Source organism: Pristiophorus japonicus, chromosome 1 (assembly GCF_044704955.1).
Source record: "Pristiophorus japonicus isolate sPriJap1 chromosome 1, sPriJap1.hap1, whole genome shotgun sequence".
NCBI lineage: Eukaryota > Metazoa > Chordata > Chondrichthyes > Pristiophoridae > Pristiophorus > Pristiophorus japonicus.
In genome coordinates, this window is record NC_091977.1 from 117,331,865 (window position 1) to 117,359,300 (window position 27,436).

At 44.1% G+C, this 27,436-nt stretch overlaps 1 protein-coding gene and 1 pseudogene across 2 annotated transcripts in view; both read left to right on the forward strand.

The window, feature by feature from the left end:
- The window catches only part of LOC139265556 (guanine nucleotide-binding protein subunit alpha-14), a 256,228-nt gene that overhangs the window by 25,841 nt on the left and 202,951 nt on the right, over window positions 1–27,436 (forward strand). The gene's annotated exons all lie outside the window — the stretch shown is intronic.
- On the forward strand, window positions 11,301–11,510 carry LOC139230297 (small ribosomal subunit protein eS28 pseudogene; annotated as a pseudogene).

Here is a 27,436-nt window from a genome sequence, read left to right on the forward strand (position 1 = left end):
GCCGAGGAAACTGGGAGAACTATCTACTCCTCTTCAAAAGAGTGCTTTATGCATTCCTGTGAAGGCAGACAGACTTCATTTTCTTTAATATTTCATTGAAAGATGGCACCCCTGACAATACAACTCTTCCTCAGCACTGCACTGAAGTTGGCCTTGTGTGTTCTGATCTCGAGTGGGGCTTGATCCTGCAAACTTCTGACTCACGATGAGAGTGCAGCTACTCATCATAGGCAATCCCTTGGAACGAGGATGACTTGCTTCCACGCCAAAAAAAGATGAGTTCACAGGTGTTTCAATGAAGGACCTAATATTCCAGGTCCTGCACTACATCCTGAAGGGTGGAAGATGCCCGTGCGTGGAATTTTTTAATGTGGGGTGGCCGTTGCACACCAGCCACCACACGGACTTGACAGAGCTAGGTCTTGGGGCCAGTGGCAAGGATTATCCAAGACGACGAGAGATCTGCTTGGCTGTATGGACCCAGTCCGCGCACACATCGCAGTGTGGGCTGGCTCGTGGTGCCCTTGGGCCCTTGCCTCTTCTGGGCCCCGAACTCGCGCCTCTCCTGGGCCCCGATCACGTCCCTCTACAATCTCTCGCCGCTCCATCGCCCCAACCTCGCCGCTCCTGCTGTACCTGCCAACGCTCCAATCACTGACCTGGACCTTGATGACCTCACTCTTTGCTGCCGTCGCCCTCCTGCACTAGCTCGCGCTGCTCCCTGAAGTGGTATGTCTCCATGCTGCTCCTTTTATGGCCCCGACCTGCCGCTGGTGTTTTCACGCAGGTGTTCTACTACCAACTGAGCCAAGGTGATACTTAGATAATTTGTATTGAACACTATTTCCTTCTTTCAAATCTGGATTGTGTTGTTTTCTCAATTCCTCATGGGTTGGATTGATACTTTCCCAATTTCATGGACCCGCCAGTAGATTTTTGTTTTAAAAAATCTTTATTTAGAATATACAGCACAGAAATAGGCCATTCAGCCCAATGTCTCTGCCGGTTTATATACTTGTCATGTATGTACATGCTGTTTGTAGCCACCAGATGGTGCCATTTTTGGAGGCCACTGAGCAGCATGCACATGGTGCTGCTCTGGTATAAAAGGCCAGCCATTTTGAGAGTCAGGCACTTTGGGCCTAAATAAAGCAGAAGCAAGGTACCTTGCTTAATTAAACAGTACTCAGCTTGAACCTTTATTGCATACATAAAATTTGGCGATGAGAATACAAGAACTTTTGTTTGCAAAATGAACACAATTGGATTTTTAGAGCGATTTGTGGAGGGAGAAGATTGGGCAGACTTTGAGCCATTTGAACCAGTACTTTGTGGCCAACAAATTTAAAGGGGTCGACGATGCAGATTGGCGCCGGGCGGTGTTCCTCACTATGTGCGGTTCAAAGATCTACGGTCTGATAAAGAATCTGCTCATGCCTAGTGATCCAACAAAGAAAACATACGAGGAGTTGTGGACATTGGTCTGGGAGCACCTCAAGCCAGACGACAGCAGCATCATCTCGAGATACAGGTTTTATACACCCGTTCGATCGGAGGGCCAGAGCGCGGCGGAATTTGTTGTCGACCTGAGATGTCTCGCAGGACCGTGCAAGTTCGGGACGGTGTTGGCAGACATGCTGCGGGGCTTCTTTGTTACCGGTATCAACCACGAGGTGATCCTGCGCAAACTTCTGGCGGTGGAGGAGTTGGATTTAAAAAGGGCCATCCAGATCACTCAATCATGTATGACGACGGACAGGAGTCTAAAGCAAATATCGGCGAAGAACCGAACCTCGGCAAGTGCTGTAAATGCAATTGATTCGGCAGAGCGGCACATGGCAGGGTCTATCCGGCTGCGTTCGTGAAACCTGTGGCTGCCCAAAGTCCGCCAACGGGAATGTATCCGACTTCTCCGTGTTGGCGTTGTGGGGGAAATCATCGGCACCAGCAGTGTCGATTTAAGCAATATAGTTGCAAAGGCTGTCTGAGAGTGGGGCATCTCCAGCGCAAAAGTCCGCAGATGAGCAAGCATCTGGAGGATGAGAGTCAGACTAGCACGGATCCGGATACACAATCCGAGCTGCCAAAGGAGGAAGTGTATGTACTGTACTCTTTCATAACCAAGAGTAAACCAATTTTGATTAGCGTGAAGTTTAACGGGACACCAGTATTGATGGAACTGGGCACAGAGGCGAGTCAATTGATCATGAACGAGAGGGCATTTAATATGCTGTGGAATACTAAGACTGTGAGGCCCAGGCTGAGCTCTGTTAACGCCAAGCTGTGCATGTACACCAAAGAACTGATAAAGGTGATTGGCAGTGCACAAATTAATGTGTCTTATAACGGTGCGGTTCACGAGTTACCGCTGTGGATTGTTCCAGGCAATGGCCCAATGCTGCTCGGCAGGAGCTGGTTGGAGAAAATCAGATGCGACTGGAACGACGAGGGCGTTGTCGTCGGAGGAAGATACATGTGTCCAAGTATTGAGCAAGTTCTCCTCGCTGTTCGAACTGGGTATCGGCAACTTCGCGGGAGCCAAGGTGCAGATCCACGTGGACTCCGATGCAAGACCCGTCCATCATAAAGCTCGGGCAGTGCCGTATATGATGAGGGAGAAGGTCGAAATTGAACTGGGCAGACTCCAACATGAAGGGATCATATCACTGGTCGAATTTAATGAATGGGCCAGACCCCTTGGTTCCTGTGCTGAAAAGTGATGGCACAGTCAGAATATGTGGAGACTACAAGGCTACAATCAACAGGGTTTCCAACCAAGATCATTACCCGTTACCGAACGCTGATGACTTGTTTGCGACGCTAGCCGGAGGGAAGTTGTTCACAAAACTGGATTTGACGTCTGCCTATATGACGCAGGAGTTGGTCAAGACGTCGAAGAGACTTGCGTGCATTAACACGCACAAAGGACTGTTTATTTAACACTGGTGCCCATTTGAATTCGCTCGGCTGCAGCAATATTCCAGAGGAATATGAAAAGTCTACTGAAGTCCGTTCCCAGAACCATCGTGTTCCAAGATGACATCCTGATCACCGGTCGTGACTCCAAGGAACATCTGAACAACCTGGAAGAGGTTCTACTGCATTTGGACAGAGTGGGACTCGGACTGAAACACTCGAAGTGTGTCCTCATGGCACCGGAGGTCGAATTCCTCAGGAGGAAAATCGCCGCTGATGGCATCAGACCTACTGACGTGAAAACCAAAGCCATCAAGAATGCACCCAAGCTGCAGAATGTGACGGAGCTGTGTTCGTTCCTGGGTCTACTCAACTACTTTGGTATCTTTCTATCTAAATTGAGCACCTTACTTGAACCACTGCACATGCTGTTGAGAAAAGACAACAACTGGGTGTGGGGCGCATTGCAAGACAGAGCTTTTGAGAAAGCCACCAATCTGCTTTGCTCGAATAAGCTGCTGGTACATTATGACCCATGTAAACGTTTAGTTTTGGCCTGTGATGCATTGTCATATGGAATTGGTTGCGTGTTACAACAAGCCAATGAGTCGGGGAAACTTCAAACTGTTGCGTATGCATCCAAAAGTTTGTCTAAAGCAGAAAGAGCCTGCAGCATGGTAGAAAAAGAAGCTTTAACGTGTGTAAAAAGATGCATCAAATACCTGTTCGGTCTGAGGTTTGAATTAGAGACCGATCACAAGCCGCTCATTTCGTTGTTTTCTGAGAGCAAAGATATCAATAACAACGCTTCATCCCGCATTCAAAGGTGGGCGCTGACATTATCTGCCGATGATTGTCATTCGCCACAGACCTGGCACAGAGAATTGTGCTGATGCTTTGAGCCTGTTGCTGTTGCCCACACCGGAGGTGGAAACGCCACAACTGGCAGATTTAATGTTAATCATGGATGCTTTTGAGAGTGAAGGTACACCTGTCATGGCTCAGCAAATTAAGAACTGGACCAGCCAGGACCTGATATCGTTGGTAAAGGGTTGCATCCTCAAAGGGGATTGGTCTGCCATACCTAAGCAAATGTGCGAGGAGGCCAAGCCGTACATTCGTCGCAAGGACGAACTGTCTATTCAAGCAGATTGCATATTGTGGGGCAATCGAGTTGTAATGCCGAAGAAAGGGAGAGAGAAATTTGTGCGTGAGTTACACAGCACACATCCTGGTATAGCGATGATGAAGGCCATCGCCAGGTCCCACGTCTGGTGGCCAGAAATTGATTCTGAGCTGGAAGCATGCGTGCATCAGTGCAACACCTGCATGCAGCTCAGCAAAGTACCAGCGGAATCGCCGCTGAGTCTGTGGTCATGGCCATCCAAACCTTGATCCAGGATCCATGTAGACTTTGCGGGTCACTTCCTGGGTAAGATGTTTTTAGTGGTGGATGCTTATTCGAAGTGGATAGAATGCATAATCATGTCATCCAATACGTCCACAGCAACCGTAGAGAATCTCAATGTCATGTTCGCGACACATAGTCTGCATGACATAGTGGTGAGTGACAATGGGTCGTGCTTCACCAGTCAGGAGTTTCAGGAGTTTGTAAAACTTAACGGCATGAAACATGTAAGGTCAGCACTGTTCAAGCCTGTGTCCAACGGGCAAGCAGAACATGCAGTACAAATTATCAAGCAAAGCATGAGGAGAGTAACCCAAGGGTCACTGTAGATCAGCTTGTCTTGCATACTGCTGAGTTACAGGACAAGACCACACACACTCTCAGGGGTCTCACCTGCTGAACTCATGATGAAAAGAGGTCTTGAGACTAAGTTATCTCTTGTACACCCAGATTTAAGTAATCATGTTGAATACAGAAGACAGTCAACAAGGGTACCACGATCGTGCAACTGTGTCACGCGAGATTTCTGTTAATGATCCTGTATATGTGTTGAATTATGGTCAGGGTCCCAAATGGATCGGTGGTACGGTCATGGCCAAGGAGGGCAACAGAGTATTATTAAACTCAAGAATGGGCAAACTTGCAGGAAGCACATAGATCAAACGAAACTGAGGCACACAGATGAGCCAGAGCAGTCAGACGAAGAAACTGTCGATGACCAACCAACCTACCAGCAGCCTTCAGTGGACTGACTTGTTCAATAAAAATGGACTTGCAATTCCTGACATGGTCATTGCCATCCCCAACAAGTCAGCCATCCAGCCACCAGTCACAACAGACTCCGCACATTCACCCAAGGCCAGAATCAAACTGAGACAGTCAACCCGGGAGCATAAAGCACCGGACCGTCTCAATCTGTGAAAGACTGTGATTAGATCTCAGAGGAGGGTATTGTCATGTATGTACTTGCTGTTTGTAGCTACCAGATGGTGCCATTATTGGAGGCCACTGAGCAGCACACACATGGTGCTGCTTTGGTATAAAAGGCCAGCCATTTTGTGAGTCAGGCACTTTGGGCCTAAATAAAGCAGAAGCAAGGTTGTACGTTGCTTAGTTAAACAGTACTCAGCTTGAACCTTTATTGCATACATAATACTCTACACGAGCCATCTTTTATTCTAATTACGTCTTCCCACCCTGCATCCTTTATTCCCATCTTCCCTCATATACGATTCAAGCCTTTCCTTGAATGCATCAATGTTATCTGCTTCAACCACTCCATGTCAGCGAGTTGCACATTTTCATTATTCTGTGTAAATAAATTTCTCTTTTTTTTTTAGTTTAATCTATTGGTGGCTATCTTATGTCCCCTTGTTCTGGGGCCACCCACACAAGAGGGAACAGTTTCTGCACATCCACCTTTATTGAACCCCTTCATAACTTCAAAGATATCGATCAGGTTTCCTCTTGGTCTTCTCTTTTCCAGAGAAAAGAGCCCAGCCTGTTGAATCTTTTCTGATCCTTGTAAATCTTCTCTGCACTTTTACCCAGTGCTTCAATATCCTTTTTTATAGTATGTAGGCCAGAATTGCCCACAGTACATCAAGTATGGTCTAACCAACAGTTTATATAAATTTAACATTACTTCCATGCTTTTTGTTCTATTCCTCTTGCAATGAACCTCAATACTTTGTTTGAACACTTTATGGCCGTAGCAACTTGTATACTCCTTGTTATTTCTTGTGATTTATATATCTGCATTCCCAGATCTCCTTACTACTTTACGTTAGTGTTGTCTAGTACATTAGCCACGAGCCACATGGTTAATTGGGAATCCAGGTTTGGCTAATTGCATTTCTGATCAGTAAATAAATTTGCTGATAAAATGGCAAGATGAAAATCTGAGTATTCAAGTGCCTTTTTGATCGTTGTGAGTGCTTTACTTCCTAGGTTATTGAATGGTGGTAGATGTTTGCTAGGTAAATATACAAACGCAAAGTACATTTACCTGGTAATGTGTGAGTATTTTCTACTAAAATTGGTGCATGTGGCTAAAACAGTGTTGCTATAGCCACACCTGTGTCTTGTCAATAATATCTACTGGATAATGCAACTCTGCCCCATTTCGTTTCTAGCCTTTGAAGAAATAAGTGGTCTCCTTGTTCTTCCCCCCCACCCCCACCCGAATGAACCACTCTACAGTTCGCTATATTGAATTTAATTTGCCGTTTACCTCCCCATTCCTGAAATTAATACACCTATTTATAAAACACACGATGTTTGTCTTTTTAATGGCTTTATTTACTTTCCCCTTCACTTTCAGCTAATTATGTATCAACACCTCTGTTCATCTGCACCCTTCAGCATCCTTATTTGATTGCATACTCCCATCCCTTGTTTTTTCTCCTATAATATACTATATCACACTTTTTCACATTAAACTGCATCTGCTACCTACTTGCTCATTCTGCTATCCAGACTTTCTCCTGAAGTATTTAGCCGTACTGCTTTCTGCTTGCCAAATTCTCTTTCTTTTATGTTGTCAACAAATTTTGAGATTGTGCTCCCTGTGCCCAGTCCAAATCATCTATATGTATTGAGAGCAAAAGTTCCCAGCAGTAACTTATAGGTTGCATCACTGCCAAACCATCTCTGATCCAAGAAACACCTATTCACGCTAATCCTTTGTTTCCTGCACCATCAACTGCCATTTTATCCATGCTGCTACATTTCATACACTGAATTTTTCTAACAAGCCTCTTGTGAGACACGTTATCCAACATCTTTTGAAAATCCATATGCCCCACATGTACTGCATTCCCTTTATCGGATTAGTCACTTCAAAAAAATGCTAGTCAGTTTGTTAAAAATGACTTGCCTTTAGAAAACATTGCTGGCTGGCTTTGATTAAATCTTGACTTTCTAAATGTCTACCTATTCTATTATATCTAATTATGATCATGGTTTAAGGACGTGAGAAAATGCAAAATAGGTATGACTCGGTGCATTTTTTCAGAAGGTTCGATATCCCTACTTGAGATTACCTTACTTGGTCTGGAGTTTATTCTTGGAACTTCAGAAAAGAACATTGATGTGTTGGATGTTGTGATGGGGTTGGGGGGAATGCAAGGTCCTTCTGGATGGGCAGATTTCCTCATTTGTATCAAGTGATGTCAGATGAAGACCATTTTAACAATATTGTCCTGTCTTCTCTTTGCAGTTCTGTGTATTTTCATCCTTTTTGTTGTTTTTCAGCAAAATAAATAGATTGGATAAAGTTCACTATTGGACACATTGTGTACAGTCTATAGAGGGAGTAATGTGATGGACTCGATTCTTTTTTCTCATTTTGTACTTTGTTCTCCTAAAGTAGAGAAGTCAAAAGTCTTTTCACCCATAGGTTAATAAACTTGTGAAATATGTTACTAGGAACGTTAGTGCATTGAAGAGAAAAGCATAGAAGAGTTCAGCTTGGGGGAAAAAAGTGGATTGATGGATATGGTGAGTAGGTGGGGTTGGTCTATCAAAAACGAAGTGGTCTTATGTTTAATGGCTTGATTGTGCTAAAAGATTGAGAGTTTACTGCCAAGTCTGAAGGAGAGAAAATGTTGCTAGCAGTTTCTCAAAATGAGTGTGTCTGCACACTAATCTTGCCTTCCATTTTGGGTACTTTTATGTTTGGTGAATATTTCCAAGAACCCTGGAAAGGTATGAAATGTTGCTGTGGCTTGAACCCCAGTTTGAATCTACATAAGTGTTCTGAATACCAAAATTAACTGAGCTTGTTAAACTTACTAGTGACAAATTAAGAGAGAGCTGTACAGAGAGTATGTAATTGAAGATTTGCCAAATAGAAACATAGAAACATAGAAAATAGGTGCAGGAGTAGGCCATTCGGCCCTTCTAGCCTGCACCGCCATTCAATGAGTTCATGGCTGAACATTCAACTTCAGTACCCCATTCCTGCTTTCTCGCCATACCCCTTGATCCCCCTAGTAGTAAGGACCTCATCTAACTCCTTTTTGAATATATTTAGTGAATTGGCCTCAACAACTTTCTGTGGTAGAGAATTCCACAGGTTCACCATTCTCTGGGTGAAGAAGTTCCTCCGCATCTCGGTCCTAAATGGCTTACCCCTTATCCTTAGACTGTGACCTCTGGTTCTGGACTTCCCCAACATTGGGAACATTCTTCCTGCATCTAACCTGTCTAACCCCGTCAGAATTTTAAATGTTTCTATGAGGTCCCCTCTCATTCTTCTGAACTCCAGTGAATACAAGCCCAGTTGATCCAGTCTTTCTTGATAGGTCAGTCCCGCCATCCCGGGAATCAGTCTGGTGAACCTTCGCTGCACTCCCTCAATAGCAAGAATGTCCTTCCTCAGGTTAGGAGACCAAAACTGTACACAATACTCCAGGTGTGGCCTCACCAATGCCCTGTACAACTGTAGCAACACCTCCCTGCCCCTGTACTCAAATCCCCTTGCTATGAAGGCCAACATGCCATTTGCTTTCTTAACCGCCTGCTGCACCTGCATGCCAACCTTCAATGACTGATGTACCATGACACCCAGGTCTCTTTGCACCTCCCCTTTTCCTAATCTGTCACCATTCAGATAATAGTCTGTCTCTCTGTTTTTACCACCAAAGTGGATAACCTCACATTTATCCACATTATACTTCATCTGCCATGCATTTGCCCACTCACCTAACCTATCCAAGTCGCTCTGCAGCCTCACAGCATCCTCCTCGCAGCTCACACTGCCACCCAACTTAGTGTCATCCGCAAATTTGGAGATACTACATTTAATCCCCTCGTCTAAATCATTAATGTACGGTGTAAACAGCTGGGGCCCCAGCACAGAACCTTGCGGTACCCCACTAGTCACTGCCTGCCATTCTGAAAAGTACCCATTTACTCCTACTCTTCGCTTCCTGTCTGACAACCAGTTCTCAATCCATGTCAGTACACTACCCCCAATCCCATGTGCTCTAACTTTGCACATCAATCTCTTGTGTGGGACCTTGTCGAACGCCTTCTGAAAGTCCAAATATACCACATCAACTGGTTCTCCCTTATCCACTCTACTGGAAACATCCTCAAAAAATTCCAGAAGATTTGTCAAGCATGATTTCCCTTTCACAAATCCATGCTGACTTGGACCTATCATGTCACCTCTTTCCAAATGCACTGCTATAACATCCTTAATAATTGATTCCATCATTTTACCCACTACCGATGTCAGCTATAATTCCCTGTTTTCTCTCTCCCTCCTTTTTTAAAAAGTGGGGTTACATTGGCTACCCTCCACTCCATAGGATCTGTTATGTATTTGAGTCAACAACTGGTAATTGGGATGACTGCTAATGCACGTTAAATATTGCACATAAGTGTACAATGAATGGAATTGATTTGGCACAGGAAGTCATGGTAGACATGTCACGTTCAATGTCCTGATAATGCAGAGTAGCAATTTAAAAAGCATGAATAGTGTTTATAATGCATGATCAGTTTAGGCCACAATGAGAAACAAAATATATAGGTATGGAAAAGGGCAGCAACGCTGATCCCAGTTAAGAGAAAAGCTATGATGAAAAATGTGAGAAGCTTGGGTGCGATCTGATTCAAGCATAAAATATTTGAATGGTTATAGACTTCAAAAGAAACAGATTATTTCAGAGTAAACCAGGAAAGGATAGTTGTGGAAATTAATGGAAGGTAAAAGAAACCATCACCAAGAGTGATATGTTTTCAATTGTCTGCCTGCCGCCGTGCGAGTTGTTCAAGATACAGATGGATTCTGTGATGAGATTGGTTACCAGAGAGATTAGTTTCAGTGGGCTGAATGATGTTTTTTCATCCCTGGCTTTTCTTTTGTTTTGATTTCTGATCCAAGCAAAATAATATTGGCTGAATCATTTTCTTGAGGTCTCTTTCACAGAAATTCTGCTTTCAGATCCACTAAAATGAGTGACTGCGAACCAAGCAAAACTTTTCCCTATTTGGTCCTATTCGCAATGCTTTGCAAATGGATTTTTGCCAATTTGGGTCTAATTTCATGGGAAGACAGAGCACAAGAAAACTGATTGCTGTGACCAAACGTATAATGCCGATCATGTTACAGTTGATGATTAAGTAAGATAATTGCTTTTAATGACCATTATGTAGAAATCCTAAATGATAAGCTGGTTCTGTGTGTATAGCACTATTCAACTGTAGATACACTTCCCATCTATTATAGCTCTGCTTGCGATTCCTCTCTAAGATTAACTAATTTTCTTTCATTTGTCAGACGTGTATAAAGGGGAGAAATTTTGGTGGAATAGTATTTGATTCAAATCATTGTTTATTCCAACTGACAAAGTGGCTAAAATACTTTTACTTTTACTCGTCCCTTTAATTTATTTTCTTTTTCAAATGTTGTGGTCTGTTCTCTGCCTCCATAAAATCTCTTCTTTTAAAATCTGCCAACTTGCCAGGCACACCGATGTTTTTACAACCAGTCTCTGATTGTCCAACTCACGTGTGCTGCTCCAGTGAGGGGCTGGTCCTGCTGATTTTATTAAGATGCAGCACTATAGTAAGGTACCTGGAGCTTTTGTGAAGTGGTTTCGCAGAGTTCTAGGGCTGCCAATGCTGTAGAATCCAGTCAATTTGCAATGCAGGTGGGTTTCCTAGCACAAGTAGCATAGGGTGACCATATTTTCTAAAAACGAATCTGGGACACACCGGGTGGGAGCACAGCAAAGTAGCTAGGCTGGAAAATGTAGGGTTGCGCAGTGTAGTGAGGCAACGTTTTTTAGCAGCCTATATTTTAACAGTTGCACATGTACACCACAAAAGCGAAATAAATGAGCATATAATTACCGTTGATGTGACGTCACAGACACCCCCCCCCCCCCCCCCCCCCCCAAAGTGACTGTGGTTACACCTGACATCTTCCCCACCCAGTAACTTTTCCACAGCAGCCGCCATCATGGAGGGTCCACGGACACAGAATGTCGAATTGGCGCGGGTTACCAAAGTTCTTGGAAGGACTGGCTCCCAGGGACAGTGTACTCGGGTCCGTGTGGAATTTATGGATGACAGCAACCGATCCATCATCCGAAATGTGAAGGGACCAGTCCGGGAAGGAGACTTGCTTACACTTTTGGAGTCGGAGTGTGAAGCAAGAAGGTTACGATAACTGATCTACAAAACTGATGCCAACTGAAGCCCCCATCTAAATAACTGGTTACGGACATTTACAAAAACAATTTTTTTTGACAAAATGGAAAATAAATTTCTTCGATAAATGAGTGGGGAAAAAAACCCCCAGGTTACACCTGCCCCAGCCCTCAGTGCCTAGGATTAACCCACCCCCTTCCCCCGGTAACTGTGACTGGGCCCTCCCTTGCGGCCTCTCCCTCACTTGCCGTGCTCTCGGGCCGTTCTGACGCTGATAATCCAGTAGCACAAGCTCGGCTGGAAACTCAAACAGCAACTGGCACATGTGCAGAAAGATCGCCCAGTCGTGCATGTGCAGTAAGTCACTCACTCTGGCCATTGTACAAGTCGTTGTTTCATTTAGCCTTAGAACCGCAAACAGACAGCTCACAGGGGTACACTCCCTGCCAGTGGTACACTTCAGGGACCATTTTGTGAACCAGGGACATTGTTTGCCCAGAGACACAGTATCTCATCCGGGGACTGTCCCTGGAAAACAGAGATGTATGGTCACTCTCTGGTAGCAGAGGGGACATTGTGCAACTGATAAAGATGGTAATTGTTAGTTTGAATTTCTGATTGTAAACCTACCTTGATTTTGGGGAGCGGGAGGGAAGAGGGGTAGAGATCTGCAATGCAAAACCACGTCATTGGTTTGCATTGACAAACTTGAGAGCGCAGTTCACTCCCTACATAAAAATCAAGCATCTGGAATGGGCTATTTACCAATCGTCCTTTTTTTAAAAAAAAAATCATTCATGGAATGTAGGCATCACTGGCAAGGCCAGAATTTATTGCCCATCCCTAATTTCCCTTGAGAAGGTGGTGGTGAGCCATCTTGAGCTGCTGCAGTCCTTGTGGTGAAGGTACTTTCATAGTGCTGTTAGGTAGGGAGTTCCAGGATTTTGACTCCGTGACTATGAAGGAACGGCGATATATTTCTAAGTCAGGATGGTGCGTGACTTGGAGGGCAACTTGCAGGTTCCCATGTACCTGCTGCCCTTTCTAGGTGGTGGAGGTCAAGGGTTTGGCAGGTGCCGTTGAAGAAGCGAGTTGCTGCAGTGCATGTTATAGATGGTGCACACTGCAGGCATGTTGCGCCGGAGGTTGAGGGAGTGAATGTTTAAGGTCATGGGTCATGGAAGGCGTGCCAATTAAGCGGGTTGCTTTGTCCTGGAGTGCTACTGCCATACAAGTTTTCTGCCTTAATCAAACTACTCTTCTCGCATTGAAAACTCTGATAAGCCTGACAGTTATATATACATCCATTTATTGCTCTGGATTGACATAAAAGACCGGTTTAAATCTAAAAGAAACTGATAATTTCCTTTTTAGTGAGCTTTCCTGATAATATTTGTCATTATTTATGATCTGCTACAAACTTTTAGAATTAATGATCCCACTACATTTTGCATAAGTTAATACCAGGAAGTGTTCTATTTAAAAAGTAAGCATTATTCATTCCAGTGTAATTGGGTTTATTAATGGCATCTTCCCATTTTAATCCCACTTGCAAACTATATATTCTATCAAATTTTAACCCTTCCATACTTCTCATGAAAGCTGCCTGGGAATTCATGGGTTTTACAACAATATCTTGAAGCTTGAGTAGTTGAAGCGTTTTAAATGCAGGGGATCATAATAGTGATGTACAACCATACCATTGATAACTTGTGACTTTTGTGCGAGTGATATTGGTTTTAAAAACCTTAAGGCTCTCCACGTGCATGTATCTGTATGCTTCTGACCTGAAAAATATTTCACTTTCTTTTTAAGATTAAAGAACTTGAATAAAAGATGCTCTATATTGAAAACAACATGCTTTCTATGTAATCCCCTCAATTTGGCAGAACATGGATAAAATTGAGAATAGACTGCAGTGTGAGGAAAATATGCTTTCATGGGGAGGAATACATTGTATATCGATTCAATTATGAAAAGTTCAAGATTACCCAGCAACCTTGCAGTAAGTGAAGAGTGGTTTGTATACCTCATCACCTCTCAAGTGTCTCAAAGTAGGAGACTAAACTGTAACATGAGTTAGCTGGCCTCAGCTGCCCTTTCCTGTGTAATTGGGAGAAACAACACCTAGAATTTGTGGTTGTAATTGTTATGTCTTAAATAAAGCAATGTAACTGAGTACTGTAGACGTGAGTAAGTGTGACCTTAGTCTCTTTATTCTAACTCCAGAGTGTTGGTACAGCATGGGAGGCCTGCTTATATACAGTGCTCCCAAGGGATGCTGGGATCCCTTGGGACTCCAACAGATATGCCCTCTGGTGGTGGTAGAATGCTGGTTACATAGTGTTGCATACATAACAGTAATGACCGTGAAACTGTGAGCGTTCGCCATCAGCACCTTCTGGCATCCTCACATGCGCAGTTAAACGTGGAAATCAGAGGTGGCTGTCGGTGATACCCTGCTCCTCCACCGGGTGCACTGTTGCAGTTTTCGCAGATGCAATCAACACAGTATCACTGATTTGATGTGAATGTCAACATTTTGTGCACTACTCGCACTGTAAAAACAATGAAAATGTTAAGCGTTAATCAGTCAGGAGTAACTGAGTTTTTAAACAGTGTACTAAGTCATAATTACTGGTGAATAGCTTCTTTGACGCTGAAAAATGAATGTAATATTGTGGAGTCTCATTTCCTTCATTCCATGCATAAAAAGTCAGTAGATTTTAAAATAATTTTTTTTAAGTTTGTTATTTCAGCTTCTACCTTAATCCCATATGTATGTCCCAATCTTTATTAATTTTATTAAAAAGATGATGAAACTTGCTTTTTCCTTCCTGGTTTGCTGTCTGAGAATTCTTCAATGTGATTGGCTGCTTAGCCTGCTTGATGACATCACTTGTTGGACACCACAGATCCCCTTTGGCACATGGAAAGTCACATCCGAAAAGGTGAGGCTGCTAAATGTTTGTGGGCAGCTTTCTCCAAGATCAACGGCGAGCGCTACCACTTCGCCACTGACGGCAAAATCTGGGCCAACCAGTATTTGCTCAATGCTCCAATTGTAGTAAAGGTGTGGGCTATTTTACATGATAATCTCAAGAGGTAGTATTTCCAATCTTCTAAATAATGTCTCTAATATTGAAACAATCCATACTGCTGTCTCTGTTGCTACTTTATCTCTCCTTTTCCTCCCCTTTTCCCATCCACTCTGTCTGTAATTCCTTGTCAATCTGCAGTTTCTCTTCCAACATCCTCTCTTCTCCATATTCATCTCTTACACAAGACACACTCCCTGGGACACTGACCCACCTGGCAACCAAAGATAATGGTCAGGGTCTGGTAACAGCTCATCCAGTCAGTGGAGGTGCTGTGGCGAGATTTGTACAGGGTAGGAAGAGGTTTTCTGTCTTGCTGCCTGTTAATGCCTTTTCATTGAATAATATAGCACATATAGTAGGTTAGAACCTTCAAGACATTAAGCGGTTTGTGTACCTTGCTTTGTATCAACTTACTGCGAAATATAAGGAGCCTGAAGGTGTATGAAGGCAAATTATTTGCCAAGGATCTATGATAAAAGGAGTGGAATGACTAAAATGTGTTTTACTGGTAACAAAGCTCAGCTTATCTTCAGGTGTGGGATGTTTAGATGGATTGCCAGAATTCTGATCTACCTAGTTTACTGCACATTATTGATTTATGATAAAATAAAATAAAAATTTTGCAGGTGTTGTTTTCACACGAACATATTTGGCATAGGGTGGAAGAAGAAACATTTATCTAAAAGAGATTCATGTAAAATATTGCTACTTGATTTATAATGGAAGATGACAATTGAGGGCGTAGGGTTACTTTAATGAAGCTTGAGACACGAGCCTTTTCCCCCCCAAAAAAAACTGATGAAATCCTGTCGCTGAATAACATACACAAGAATGAATCTGCCATTTTAATATTTTAGCAGGGATGAAAGATTGGTTAAATAGATGGAGAAAATATCTGTCCTTAACAAAAGGCTGTGAAATCAGTAGAACAAATTGAAATGCTTCAGTATCTATTTGCTGTTTGTAAAGTTCACAGAGAGACTCTTGTAGCAGAGACTTGGTACGTCAGCATCGCAGAAGCACTCTTGTACAAAGCATGAGGATTGTTTTTGATGCGAGAACAGTATGCACACAAAGTAGTTCATCCATGTTTTTGTGGTCCAGTTTAACTCTTTTTCATTTGAGGTTTTGCTATGATTAACTACAATTATGGAAGTTATCTTTTGTTAGAGAATTTAATTGCACTGTGTCTGGTTATTTTGTATCTGCATTTCAATTGAAACCGACTTAATCATTTTTAGGACAACAGTGGCATCTCTACCCACAATCTAAATGATATTGGGCCAGAATTTTCTGGGGTGGGACATCTCCCAGTTAGTTAGACGTTTTCCTGCACTCTTCAGCTCAAAACCGGGTTTCCCTGTAAGTTGCTGGAAGTGCAAACTGATGAGCTGTAAGCGAGGGCATCTGGGACCTTGCGAACAACAGGACGAACAGTGTATCTCCTTAACCAATGAGAGTTAAGGATTGAGATAAACAGATGGAGGCTGAATTCGAGCCGGTGAATTCGATGTCAAATCAGATACACAGAGAAAGGGAGGGAAAGAAAGATTGGATTAAGAGAGATAGAAAAGAGACAAAGGAAAAGTAAGAAAAAATGTAATTTAAAATGTGACATTTTTAAAATCTCCAACAATTCACTACCTGAAGGAATAAGACCCAATGTATTGTGGCGAGTTTAATGGGCATTTCAATGTAACAACTTCATGAAACTCAGTGGTTAAGGGCGTGATACTGTTTTTGCAAGTTAACGGTGTGTGAATGACACACGCAGTTAATGTGACAGTCATCCAGCAACTTGTGGCAAATCGCAATTCACTGCTACGTGAGTCGTTCACACATTGTTATATTTTTCAGAAAATTCTGATCCATTATGCACTTAGTTTCATGTAATTTCTATAGCTTACTGTATACTGTTTTCTCAGTACTATTTTTCTAGAATATTATCTTTACGGGGTACAGTAGCATAGTGGTTATGTTACTGGACTAATGATCCAGAGACACAAGCTCAAATCCCAACATGGCAACTGGGCAATTTAAATTCTGCAGTAAAAAGCTCGTATCAGTAATGGTGACCATGAAACTATCGGATTGTTGTAAAAACCCATCTGGTTCATTAATGTCCTATAGGGAAGTAAATCTGCCATTCTTACCCAGTCTGGTCTATATGTGTCTCCAGACCCATAGTACTGTGGTTGACTCTTACCTTCCCTACGAATGGCCTAGCAAGCCACTCTGTTGTATTCAAGAAGGTGGCTCGCAAATGGGATGGGCAATAAATGCTGGCCTTGCTGGTGACATCCACACCCTGCGCATGAATTAAAAAAAAAACTGACAAAATGCTGTTGTTAAGTATGGGTTTTCAATTTTTGTCAAGATAGTGTAAGCGTTGGATGGATGTATCCTGAGACCTGTTTTGACAGTTTTAATGAACCTGAAGCAATATCTGAAAGCCGAAGCAAATAATCAGCTGCACATTTTATATACCAGATTTTGCCATTTGTTACACTTGCACTTGTCCATGGATGCGTTATGGCCTTTTGCACTGGAAGTTTCTGCCAACCAAAAAACAACAGCACTGTCTACAGGGGATCTGGAACTTGTGTGAACAGAGTGAGCAACTGTGCATCTCCTTAACCAATCAGATTGAAGAATCGTTATTAAGCAGTGCAGAGTCTGAACCAGGAGTCAATGTCAAATCAGGTACAGAAAGCACAAGGGAAAGAAAGATTGGATTACGAGAGGGAGAGATAAGAGCCAGAAAGAAAAAGTATTTGTTTTTAAATCTGAAGGAATAAGACTCCACATTTGTAGAAGTTAATTTTCAGTGCCAGTGAGCTGTAATTGACTCATCACACTGTTAAAATGTTTTCCTTACAATGGAATGGAAAAGCGCTATCTTTTTGGAGAGTTTAGTGGGTGTATATCAAGTAAGTACAGCAACTTCACGCCGTTCAATGTAGCTCAGTGGTGAGTCTCTCAGTAAGATACCATTCTCACGCAGCTTATGGAGGAGCAGGGGATCTCATACAGCAACTTCCTGATTTATGCATTTAACTGTCGCTCAAAATTGCTGTCCGATTTACACATTAATTAGGGTGAATGCTGTTGGCCTCACTGTTATTTCCACAGTAAAATCCAGCCCATATGTCCATGTCTTTAAGAGATATAATGAATGTAACAATACAATTTGCACTGCCCTGAATTATATTAATGTAGTCCTAAAATCAAATTGCAGCCATAGTTGTAACTGATTATCCTCAACTGCTTTCTGGTTTATTTGTTTCAATAATTATAGTTAGGAATGAATGCTGAGTTACGTTGCATCGCGACTGACAAACGGAGGCTAGTGATTTTCAGATATACAGAGTTTTAGTTTAGTGGCAATTTGATCACCCCCACCCCGTTTCTGTTGTCTATGCAAGTCTCTGCTGTATAACATTGTTGCTGAGCAGGGCCGTGTAATTAAAATATTGGCGTTCTGATTAGGATCTTTAGATTGAGAGTGAAACTGTGCACCGTGCTTCATTCCAACTCGAGCGGACAGACAATTCTGCCATTCTAAAACTGGTGGCACAAGTGTAGTCCAGAATATGTTCCTCTAATACTCCCCTCTATATTGGGTGGAGGGGAGGGGATGGGCAGGTAGCTGAACGTTACTTGCTGCTTTGCCTAATGGTGCAGCTGAGATTGGTAATGATAAGTGTTCAAAAAAAACTGTACCAGCCAGCTTATCTGAAGAAGGAATGGATAACTTGGGGTCAAGTCTCGGCCTGAGTTGCTCCTATTTTTTTGGAGCAACTAGTTTAGAATGGAGTATCTTAGAAATTGCAATTCTCGGCCTTTAGTTTGCTTCAGTTCTAGTGAGTTAGAACAGTTTCATTTTAGAACAGATTTCTTTTTTTCAAAAGGGGGCGTGTCTGGCCACTTACGCCTTTTGCAAGTTTAGGCAGCAAAAACTTACTCCAAACTAACTTAGAGTGGAGTAAGTGTAGATTTTTGTACGCTCAGAAAAACCTTGTCTACACTTAGAAAATCAGGCGTAGGGAACGAGGGTGGGGGGGTTTACAAAACTTCACTTTTACAAATAAAGAGCCATCATCAATAATAAATAATAAATAAATCAATAAATAAACCAATAAATCAATCCAAAAATAAAAAAATTAAAAATAAAAAAAAAATGTAAAAATCACTCAAATAAAACATTATTTCTACTCGCCTACTGCAGCACCAGAGGGAGAGGAGGGGGGGGATGCGGGGGGAAGGAGATGATGATGGGGGAAGAGAAGAGTGGCGGGGGGGGGGGGGGGGAAAGAAGAGGACTCTTCGGGCAGGGCCCGCCCCAGCGAGATGCAGGGTGGGCAGGCCCGGCCGACGACTTTGGACGGGGCCCGCACACAGTCGATGCCGGGCTGCTGCCGCTGCCGGCGACTCTTCGGGCGGGGCCCGCTCCAGCGAGCTGTGGCCTGGCGGGCCTCGCCAACGACAAAAAAACCAGGCCCCGCCGAGGGCTTCGGACGGGGCCTGCACGAAGCCGATGCCGGGCTGCTGCTGCCGCCCTCGCTGCCGACTCTTTAGGCGGGGCCCGCCCCAGCAAGAGGCCGGGCGGGCGTGCCCTCCCACCGAGGTAAGATGCGCAGGCCACTCGGCCGGGGATAGGGGCGACGTCCCTTCGGCCTGGGGATAGGGTCGTTGCCCCGGAGACAGGACGCTGGCTGCTACTACGCACGCGTGCAGCTGCCGGCACTCTCTTCGGCGCAGGGCTGTAGCTCCGCCCCCAGCAGCTCCTGCTGCGCCGCGCCGAGGTGGAATTGGGCTTACAGCTATCTGAGAATCGCGAGGTAAGTATTCGACGCAATTTTTGTTATTTCAATTAGGCGGGCCTCTCCGATCTGTGCCGTTCTAGCGGGCGGCCGAAACTTGACCCCGTTTGTGTGTGTGGGGGTGTGTGTGTGGGTGGGTGGGATGGTAGATTAATTTCTGTATCACTCAAGAATTCATACAGGCGACTGCACTGAAAAGTACATCAACTCAGTTTTGGAGATTCCCATTACCTGGAGAATCAGGGCAGTTGTGTTTGGGGTCCTACTAAAATAATTTGCAGTTTTGCAGTCCATGATTAGAATGTATCTTTTGGCATATTAAGGTCAGTAATATTTGAGTCGTTTAATGTTAGCAAATTTTGCTGAAAGGGTACTTCATTTTCATTGTTGACTGAGAGAAGTATGTGCATGAGCGACTGTCTTAATGTAAAATAATTTGTGTATTAAGGTTTTAAACCTTACAAGATAGAAACTTTTTAAAGAATGAGTCTTTTTAATATAGAAAAAAGGATGAGTAATTTTAGTTGGGAAGTTTCTCAATGCTGATTATTTGATTGCAACCTGTATCTAATATGACAAAATCAGGAATTTTCTTTGTTGATGTTAAACACATTTTATTAAATAGAATATGCAGCACAGAAACAGGCCATTCGGCCCAATTAGTCTGCGCTGCTGTTTAAACGCCACACAACTCTCCCCCATCCCCCCCCCATTCCATCTGCGTCATCTCCGCCCCATCTGCATCATCTCCGCCTTTCAGCATATCTTTCTATTCCCTTTTCTCTCACGTACTTGTCTAGTTTCCCTCTGATTGGGGTCAAGTTTCGGCTTGAGTTGCTCCTATTTTTTTTGGAGCAACTAGTTTAGAATGGAGTATCTTAGAAATTGCAATTCTCAGCATTTAGTTTGCTCCAGTTCTGGTGAGTGAGAACAGTTTCATTTTAGAACAGATTTTATTTTCAAAAGGGGGCGTGTCCGGCCACTTTACGCCTGTTTTGCAAGTTTAGGCAGCGAAAACTTACTCCATTCTAAGTTAGTTTAGAGTAAGTGTAGATTTTTGTACGCTCAGAAAAACCTTGGGGGTTGGGGGAAGGGAGCGGGGGGTGGGGGAAGGGAAGGGGGGATGGTGGGTGCCAGGGGAAGGGGAGGAGAAGAGGCTGAACGGGCCCGGCCGACGAGAGGAAGCCGGGCAGAAGACTTCGGGCGGTGCCTGCCCCCAGCAAGATGCTGGGTGGGTGGGTGGGCCCCGCCGAGGACACGGAGGGAGGCTGAATGGGAGTGGGGAGCGGCAGGCAGTGGACCTGAGTGGGGGTGGGAGCTGGAGATGAAGAGGAGGGAGGCCCAAGTCCGATCTTCGCCGCCCCAGCGAGCCCATTCGGCCAGGGCTAGGGGCGGCATGCTTCGGGCCCCTCCCACACAGCCTCGGCGGCCTGGAGCTACTGCACATGTGCGCACACTCTAGCGTGCATGTGCAGAGGTCCCGGCACTCTTTTCAGTGCCGTGACCTGGCTCTGCCCCCACAGCTTGTGCTGTGCTGCGCCAAGGACCTGGAACGTTCCAGCAGCGGGGAGAATACCAAGGTAAGTTTTGAGCGCGGAAATCAGGCGTGGCTCGTGGGGCTGTGCCGTTCTAGGCATTGCCCAAAATTTGACCCCAAAGCATCTAATCTAGTTGTCTCAACCACTTCCTGTGGCAGCGCATTCGACTAACTGAATAATCCAATAGAGAAATAAGGACAAATTTCTTTAGTTAGTAACTATCGAGCATTTATATCCCCTAGTTTTGAATTCTCCCACAAGTGGAAACATTCTCCACATCTGCCCTGTACAACCCATTTGTAATTTTAGAGACATCTTTCAGGTCACAACCAGGTCTTCTCTTTTCTAAAGAAAAAAACACAACCTGTTCAATCTTTCCTGATAGCTGTAATCTCTCAGTTCTGATGCCTATCTCCACTTTACTTTTTACAGTTTCACCAGTGCTTCTATGTCTTTTTTTATAGAATAGAGACCAAGCTGTGCACAGTACTCTAACTTCACTACTTTTAAATTCTATATCCGTAGAAATAAATCCCGGTGCTTTGTTAGCATTTTTATTTGCTTTGCTGACCTACGATGCTGCTTTTAATTTGTTCACCCTGTATCCCTAGATCCCTTTGCTGTTCTACCCCATTCAATTTTTTATTGCCAAAAGTGTGGGTAATGTTTCTATTTTTCTTCACAAAGTGCATCACCGCACATTTATCTATGTTGAAGTTCATTTGCCACTTAATTGCTCAGTCTGCAAGTTTTCTCATGTATCCTTTATTATGTTGTCTTCTTCCTCAGTGTTGGCTATTTAGACATAGTAACAAGTAACTCTAATTTAAATTATGAATACAGTACTGGTTGAACTCCCTTATCCAGAACTCCCTTATCCGGAGCCACCCCTCGTCCAGAACCATTCCCGGTCACCGGGTGGCGCATGCGTAGAACTCCGACATGCACAATTTGAAGTCCTTCCTTACTGCCGACTCCTGCAGTAGGTGGCCTGAATCTGCAATCAACCGTGCCCCCCCTCGCCCCCCCCGCAATGATCTCTCTGCCACACTCCCAGCCCCAAGCCAGCCAGCCCCAATATCGCCTTGCTCAGTACCTGTACCATCGTGGCCACCCCTCGACCGGAAAAATCTCATCCAGAACAGGCCAGGTCCTGAGAGTTCCGGATAAGGGAGGGTCAACCTGTAGTCCCAGCACTGATCCTTGTGGAACACCGCTTCTACTTTTCTCCAATCTGAATAACTACTCTTTACCTCTACTCTCTGATTTCTGTTTTTAACCATTCAACTATTTATCCCCGACTCCACATGCCCAAATCTTTGTCATGAGCCTACCGTGCAGTACCTTATCAAAGGCCTTTTGAAAGTCCAAGTATATGATATCGACTGCATTACCCTTGTCGACTCTTTTCGTTACCTTTTCAAAGAATTCTATCAGGTTAGTTAATCATAAATTGGCCTTTTGGAATCCATGCTGGCTATTTTTTATTATATTTTCTGCGGCCGAAATTGCCCCATTCCTTAAGAGCCGTAACCACCTCAAAGAGGCGAGTACTTACCGATGAATCTGTGCCCTGCTTCCTGCACTTCCAACCCGCTGCAACGTATGTGTCGCGATTGACGTTCTCACGCCGTGCACCACCCAAGACCCGCCCCGGAAGCAACATTGCCCTGAAAAGGGCATCTCACCGCTTGTCAGAGCCACTGTCAGGTTAGATTGTCGGTGGAGTGTAGTGTAACTTGACCGGCTACGGTAATTAAAGGGGCGGTGAGTTTCACGATTTTTTTTTTTTTGGTTGGCCAAATTTTTTTCAACGTTCATTTTTTGTCAAAGTTAATTGTTCAAGGAGCAATTTATTTGTTCGTGGGCCTGCCCTGCATTAATCTTTAATGCGTAAGGCAGCTATAGGAGCTTCTATTGCTAGTGTGGGCCAGTGCTCCCAAAAAATGGGTTCAGTGCTGGTAGCTGAACGCCTCCTCCACATTGTGTGGGGCAGGGAGGCCTGCAGAAGAAGGCGGCGTCGTCAGCAACAGATTGGGAGGCAGAGGCCAAGCGACGCTGGTGACATTGCTGAGCAGCATCGAGAAGGCCCTGGAGCTGGCGAGATGTCTCAAGGTAGACACAGAGGCCGGGAGGGAGATGAACAAGGGCATGCCACAAGGAGGTGGTTAAGGGACGCAGACCCCCAGCAGCAGAGAGTGATGGAGATGAGAAGGCAGGATGAGCAGGAGCCAGCTGCTTGTGAGGACCAGGCAGCAGAGGCTCAGGCACCACATGTTCAAGAGGCAGTAGGGGATGACTGAGAGGCAGACGAAACCATTGATGTGGGAGTAGAAGGCCCTATTGACCAAGGGTGCACAGAAGACCGTTCTCTTACCTGCACCTCACTGATGACCAGTGTCTGCGGAGACTGAGATTCCGTAAGGAGATTATAACTGAATTTTGCAATTTCCTGCAGTCTCAAACTCGACTGAAGACAGCTCTCTCAGTGGCATCAAAGGTCACCTTGGCGTTGAATTTCTATGCCACTGGCTCTTTTCAATGTGCTACATCTGATCTTGCAATTGTCGGCCTATTGCTCCATCCACCAGGTGACAGATGCTCTTTTTATGAGGGGGGGAGTACATTTCATTCCCAATGAGCAGGGCAAAGCAGTTGGAGTGGCACACTGGCTTCTTCTGAAAAACGGGCTTCTCCAGGGTTCAGGGCACCATAGACTGCACCCACGTGGCATTGAGGGCGCCTCACAGCAATCCAGAGATATTCCGGAACCGCAAGGGGTACACTCCCTCCATGTTGGTCTGCGACCACAACTGCCTAATCATGGCAGTTGATGCTTGTTATCCTGGAAGCAGCCAGGATGCTTTCATCCAATGGCAGACCGGTGTGCCAGCTTTGTTTAACGCGCCAAATGAAGATAGCGGCTGCCTACTAGGAGACCAGAGATACCCAGTCTGCACTTGGCTACTGACTCCCCTTCACGACCCAATGACTGCTGCGCAGCTATCGTACAGTGAGTCTCATATGGCCACCAGGTGCATCATGGAGCAGACAATCGGAATCCTTAAACAGTGGTTCAGATGCTTGGATCGCTCGGGAGGAGTGCTGCAGTTCTCGCCTGACCAGGTGTCCCTATTCGTCGTCATCTGCTGCATGCTTCCCAACCTGCCGATCATGAGGGCACAGTCATTGGCCGACGATGAAGCCATAGCTGCTGGAACTCCGTTATGGCAAACGAGCCAAAGGTGGACGGAGGAAACGTTACAAGGACACCCCCAAAGCCTCCCCGGTAAAGTGCAGCATGCCCACCGACTCCTGGGAGTCCCTGGCCGAAGACCGCCCTGGGTGGAGGAGGTGGATCCGGGAGGGTGCTAAGCGCCTCAAAACTCGTTGGCGGGTGCCTGTGGAAGACGAGCGCAGGCTGCAGAAGGAACGTGCGGCAAACCTGTCCCACCCTCTCTCACCCTCAACGACTGTCTGTCCCACCTGTGGCAGGGACTGTGGCTCTCGCATTGGACTGTTCAGCCACCTAAGGACTCATGTTAAGAGTGTCATCTTCGATTCTGAGGGACTGCCGATGATGATGATGATGATGATGATGATGATGATGATGACGACATATATATGGCTCAGCAATGAAATGGTCCTTCACTAACTAAGAAGTGAAGGCAATGAACAAGAGTTGGTCACGGAGACATTCCGAGATCGAAGATCACCAGTAGTGGCAACATGTAATCACTTTGACTACTCGAGTGAGGTCATTAAGCCTCTTACTGCATTGAATGGGCATCCGGTCATGCACAGAGGCCCCGACACCTCGACAACCACCTCTGCCCAGACAGCTCGAAAGTCCTCCCGATTCATTCTACTACCGCTCCAGGAATAGGAGCTGTCTCCTTTCCTCTACAGCTTGGACTAGGGTCTTGTTGCCCTCCTCAAAGCTCCTTGATTAACCATATCTGCCAAGCAGCAAAACTTTCCAAGTCTCATGCAATACACCTACCTGCAGGACCTCCCCTTTAAGAACTCCAGAGAGCAGCTACCTCATTTTGAGTCAATTGGAAGCAGCTGAATATCGGCTCTCGATCGCTGCTGCCGACCCCACAAGACAGCGGAGAGCTGATTCCCTAATCAAACAACGACCCGCTCATTATTTTTTCAATGTGCTGAATTTCCCTCTAATCGCCGACACAACCATTGGGGCAGTGAAACATCAAAGGAAACAGTAGATGCAACCCTTTCTGGTCGGAGGGCAATTTTTTCCCCCCTCTGTCTCGAGCTGCTCTTCTATCACCTATTTTAGTATCTTTCCTATCACTGACATTATGCTGACTGGTCTGTAGTTCCTAGATTTTATTCTCTCACCATTTTTGTATATAGGAACATTAGCTGTACACCAATCTTTTTGCACTATCCACTCTTATGGAAATTGTATATATTTTAGTAAGGATTAGAGAAGAGCCCCAAGCATCTCTGTATCATAGTGCTAATCTGAGAGTTTGAGGAGAAAGGAAGAAAGTGGGAGTTTAGCAAATCTCAAATATTTAACTTTGTCAATGATGTCAAGTGCATAATTCCTGGTGACCATAAGTTCTGTATGTAACATGGGTTCCTTTTTATGAAGCAGCATATTTTATTTGAGTGGTATTTCTGCAGGCAATGATTCCAGTGAGCCAGAATGAAGGAAGGCGTTTATGAAATCTGGCCTAAGGTTACAGATAAATCCGATAGATTATACACCCATCTAAGAAAATTAAGTGTACAAAGTTGATAGGCCTCAAATAAAACAGTAGATTAGAAGACTCACTTTTCTGCCCTCAAAACAGAAATAAATGCCCATTAAAAGCAGTTAACATTTGGGGGGTGGGGGGAGCTTTGTATTGGTATCTTTTTTTCTAAGCTTTCAAGCAATTAATATAACTTACTCTACATGACATTTTAAATAGCAAGCAAACATTGTATATTTATTTTGCATACTAGCTTTGAAAAGACTTGTTTGAGATTTCTTGATTAAATTTACATTTATTTTGGACCTTGCATGTTCCCCCTTGAGCACAGCAAGGTCCCACAAAGATCAAATGAGATGAGTGACAAATTAAAATGTTTTGATGGTGAATAAATTCCTCCCAAAATCTATGAGAAGATTTTTTTAATGTTTAAACAATTGTAATTAAAAGATCAGATAAAGTACCCTGTTTTCTGCTGCACCTGAAAATTTGGGTGCAATGTTGAGACCCCCTTCCTGGAACGAGCGCAATTGGAGGATACTCGTATTTGAGAATCAGGGTCGTGGCAAGTTTTGAGGGCGGCGATGCATTCGAACAGAAGGTTTGATGGCCGAATGGGAAAATATCAAGACTTGAGCATATTGTACTTGCAGACAAATAAGGGGAGACTTTTTCTGTCCTGTAGTCCAAGCTTAGATTAAGCCGAGATGACAAAGATAAAATAGCTGTGTGCAAACTCTTGAGCATTATTCTGATAATTTTAGAACTGCAAAAGTGGTTAAGAGGCAGGAGACTCCGAAATGCAGCATGTATGTACATTCCAGATGTGATCAGAGCTAGTAAATTCCCAACATTCACGATGGGCCAGTTACTGTGGTGCTGTATATTTTTAGCATCATTATAAATACTACATTGGGTAAAGGTCCTTAGCTGGTCTAGTTTTACAAATTGTTTTATATAAAAAAAAACTTTCTGCCCTATTGAACCTAGTAAAGGAAGTGTGAACCCATTTCTGTGATTTTGATTTGTGTACTGTAGAAAAGTTGAATGGCTATTTTAGATGCCTGTTGGAAGAAGTGAGCAGTTGTAGTACAATTTGGATATCTTGGTTTCCTTACCCTAAAGCTTAATTAAAATATTGGACTGGATTTAAAAATAAATGTCTAAAGTCTGATGAGTCATTGGAAATTCACATCATGTTTTGAATGTATAGCTGCTAGTTATTGCAATGCCACTGTGGGTCCTTTGGAGCACTGCGATGTGTGTGATGAAGTTAAACAATATTGTCTTATTTACATAATCCTGCCTCATTTGAACCAAGAGGGTTGTAGATTTCTGCAATACTGCTCCAGTTTGCTCTGAAATGCAGACTGTATATACATTTGGCATTTTGCCCTGCTGCAGACCTTGAAATCATCTTGCTAGTATTAGCCAATACAGACCACACACACTAGGGCATGTAGGCTTCTATATGCATTGTGACGTACATTGGTTTCAGCGGTGTTTTGCGATCTCTTGTACTGATGCAGTTTAGTTGTGTTGATTTTGGATTCGGTGGTGCTGTGAATGCAACATCAAATTGAGAGCGTAAGAGGAATCAGAAACATGGAAATTAGGTCAGTTTGTTTAGAGTATTGGATGAGACAGAGTTACAGGTACTAGAATGACACTAGCTGGAATGGGTCTGAAGACAGCTTAAGATTATTTTTAATCCTTAAAGATGGGTTTGTAAGATTGTCGATTTTCTATTTTAAGG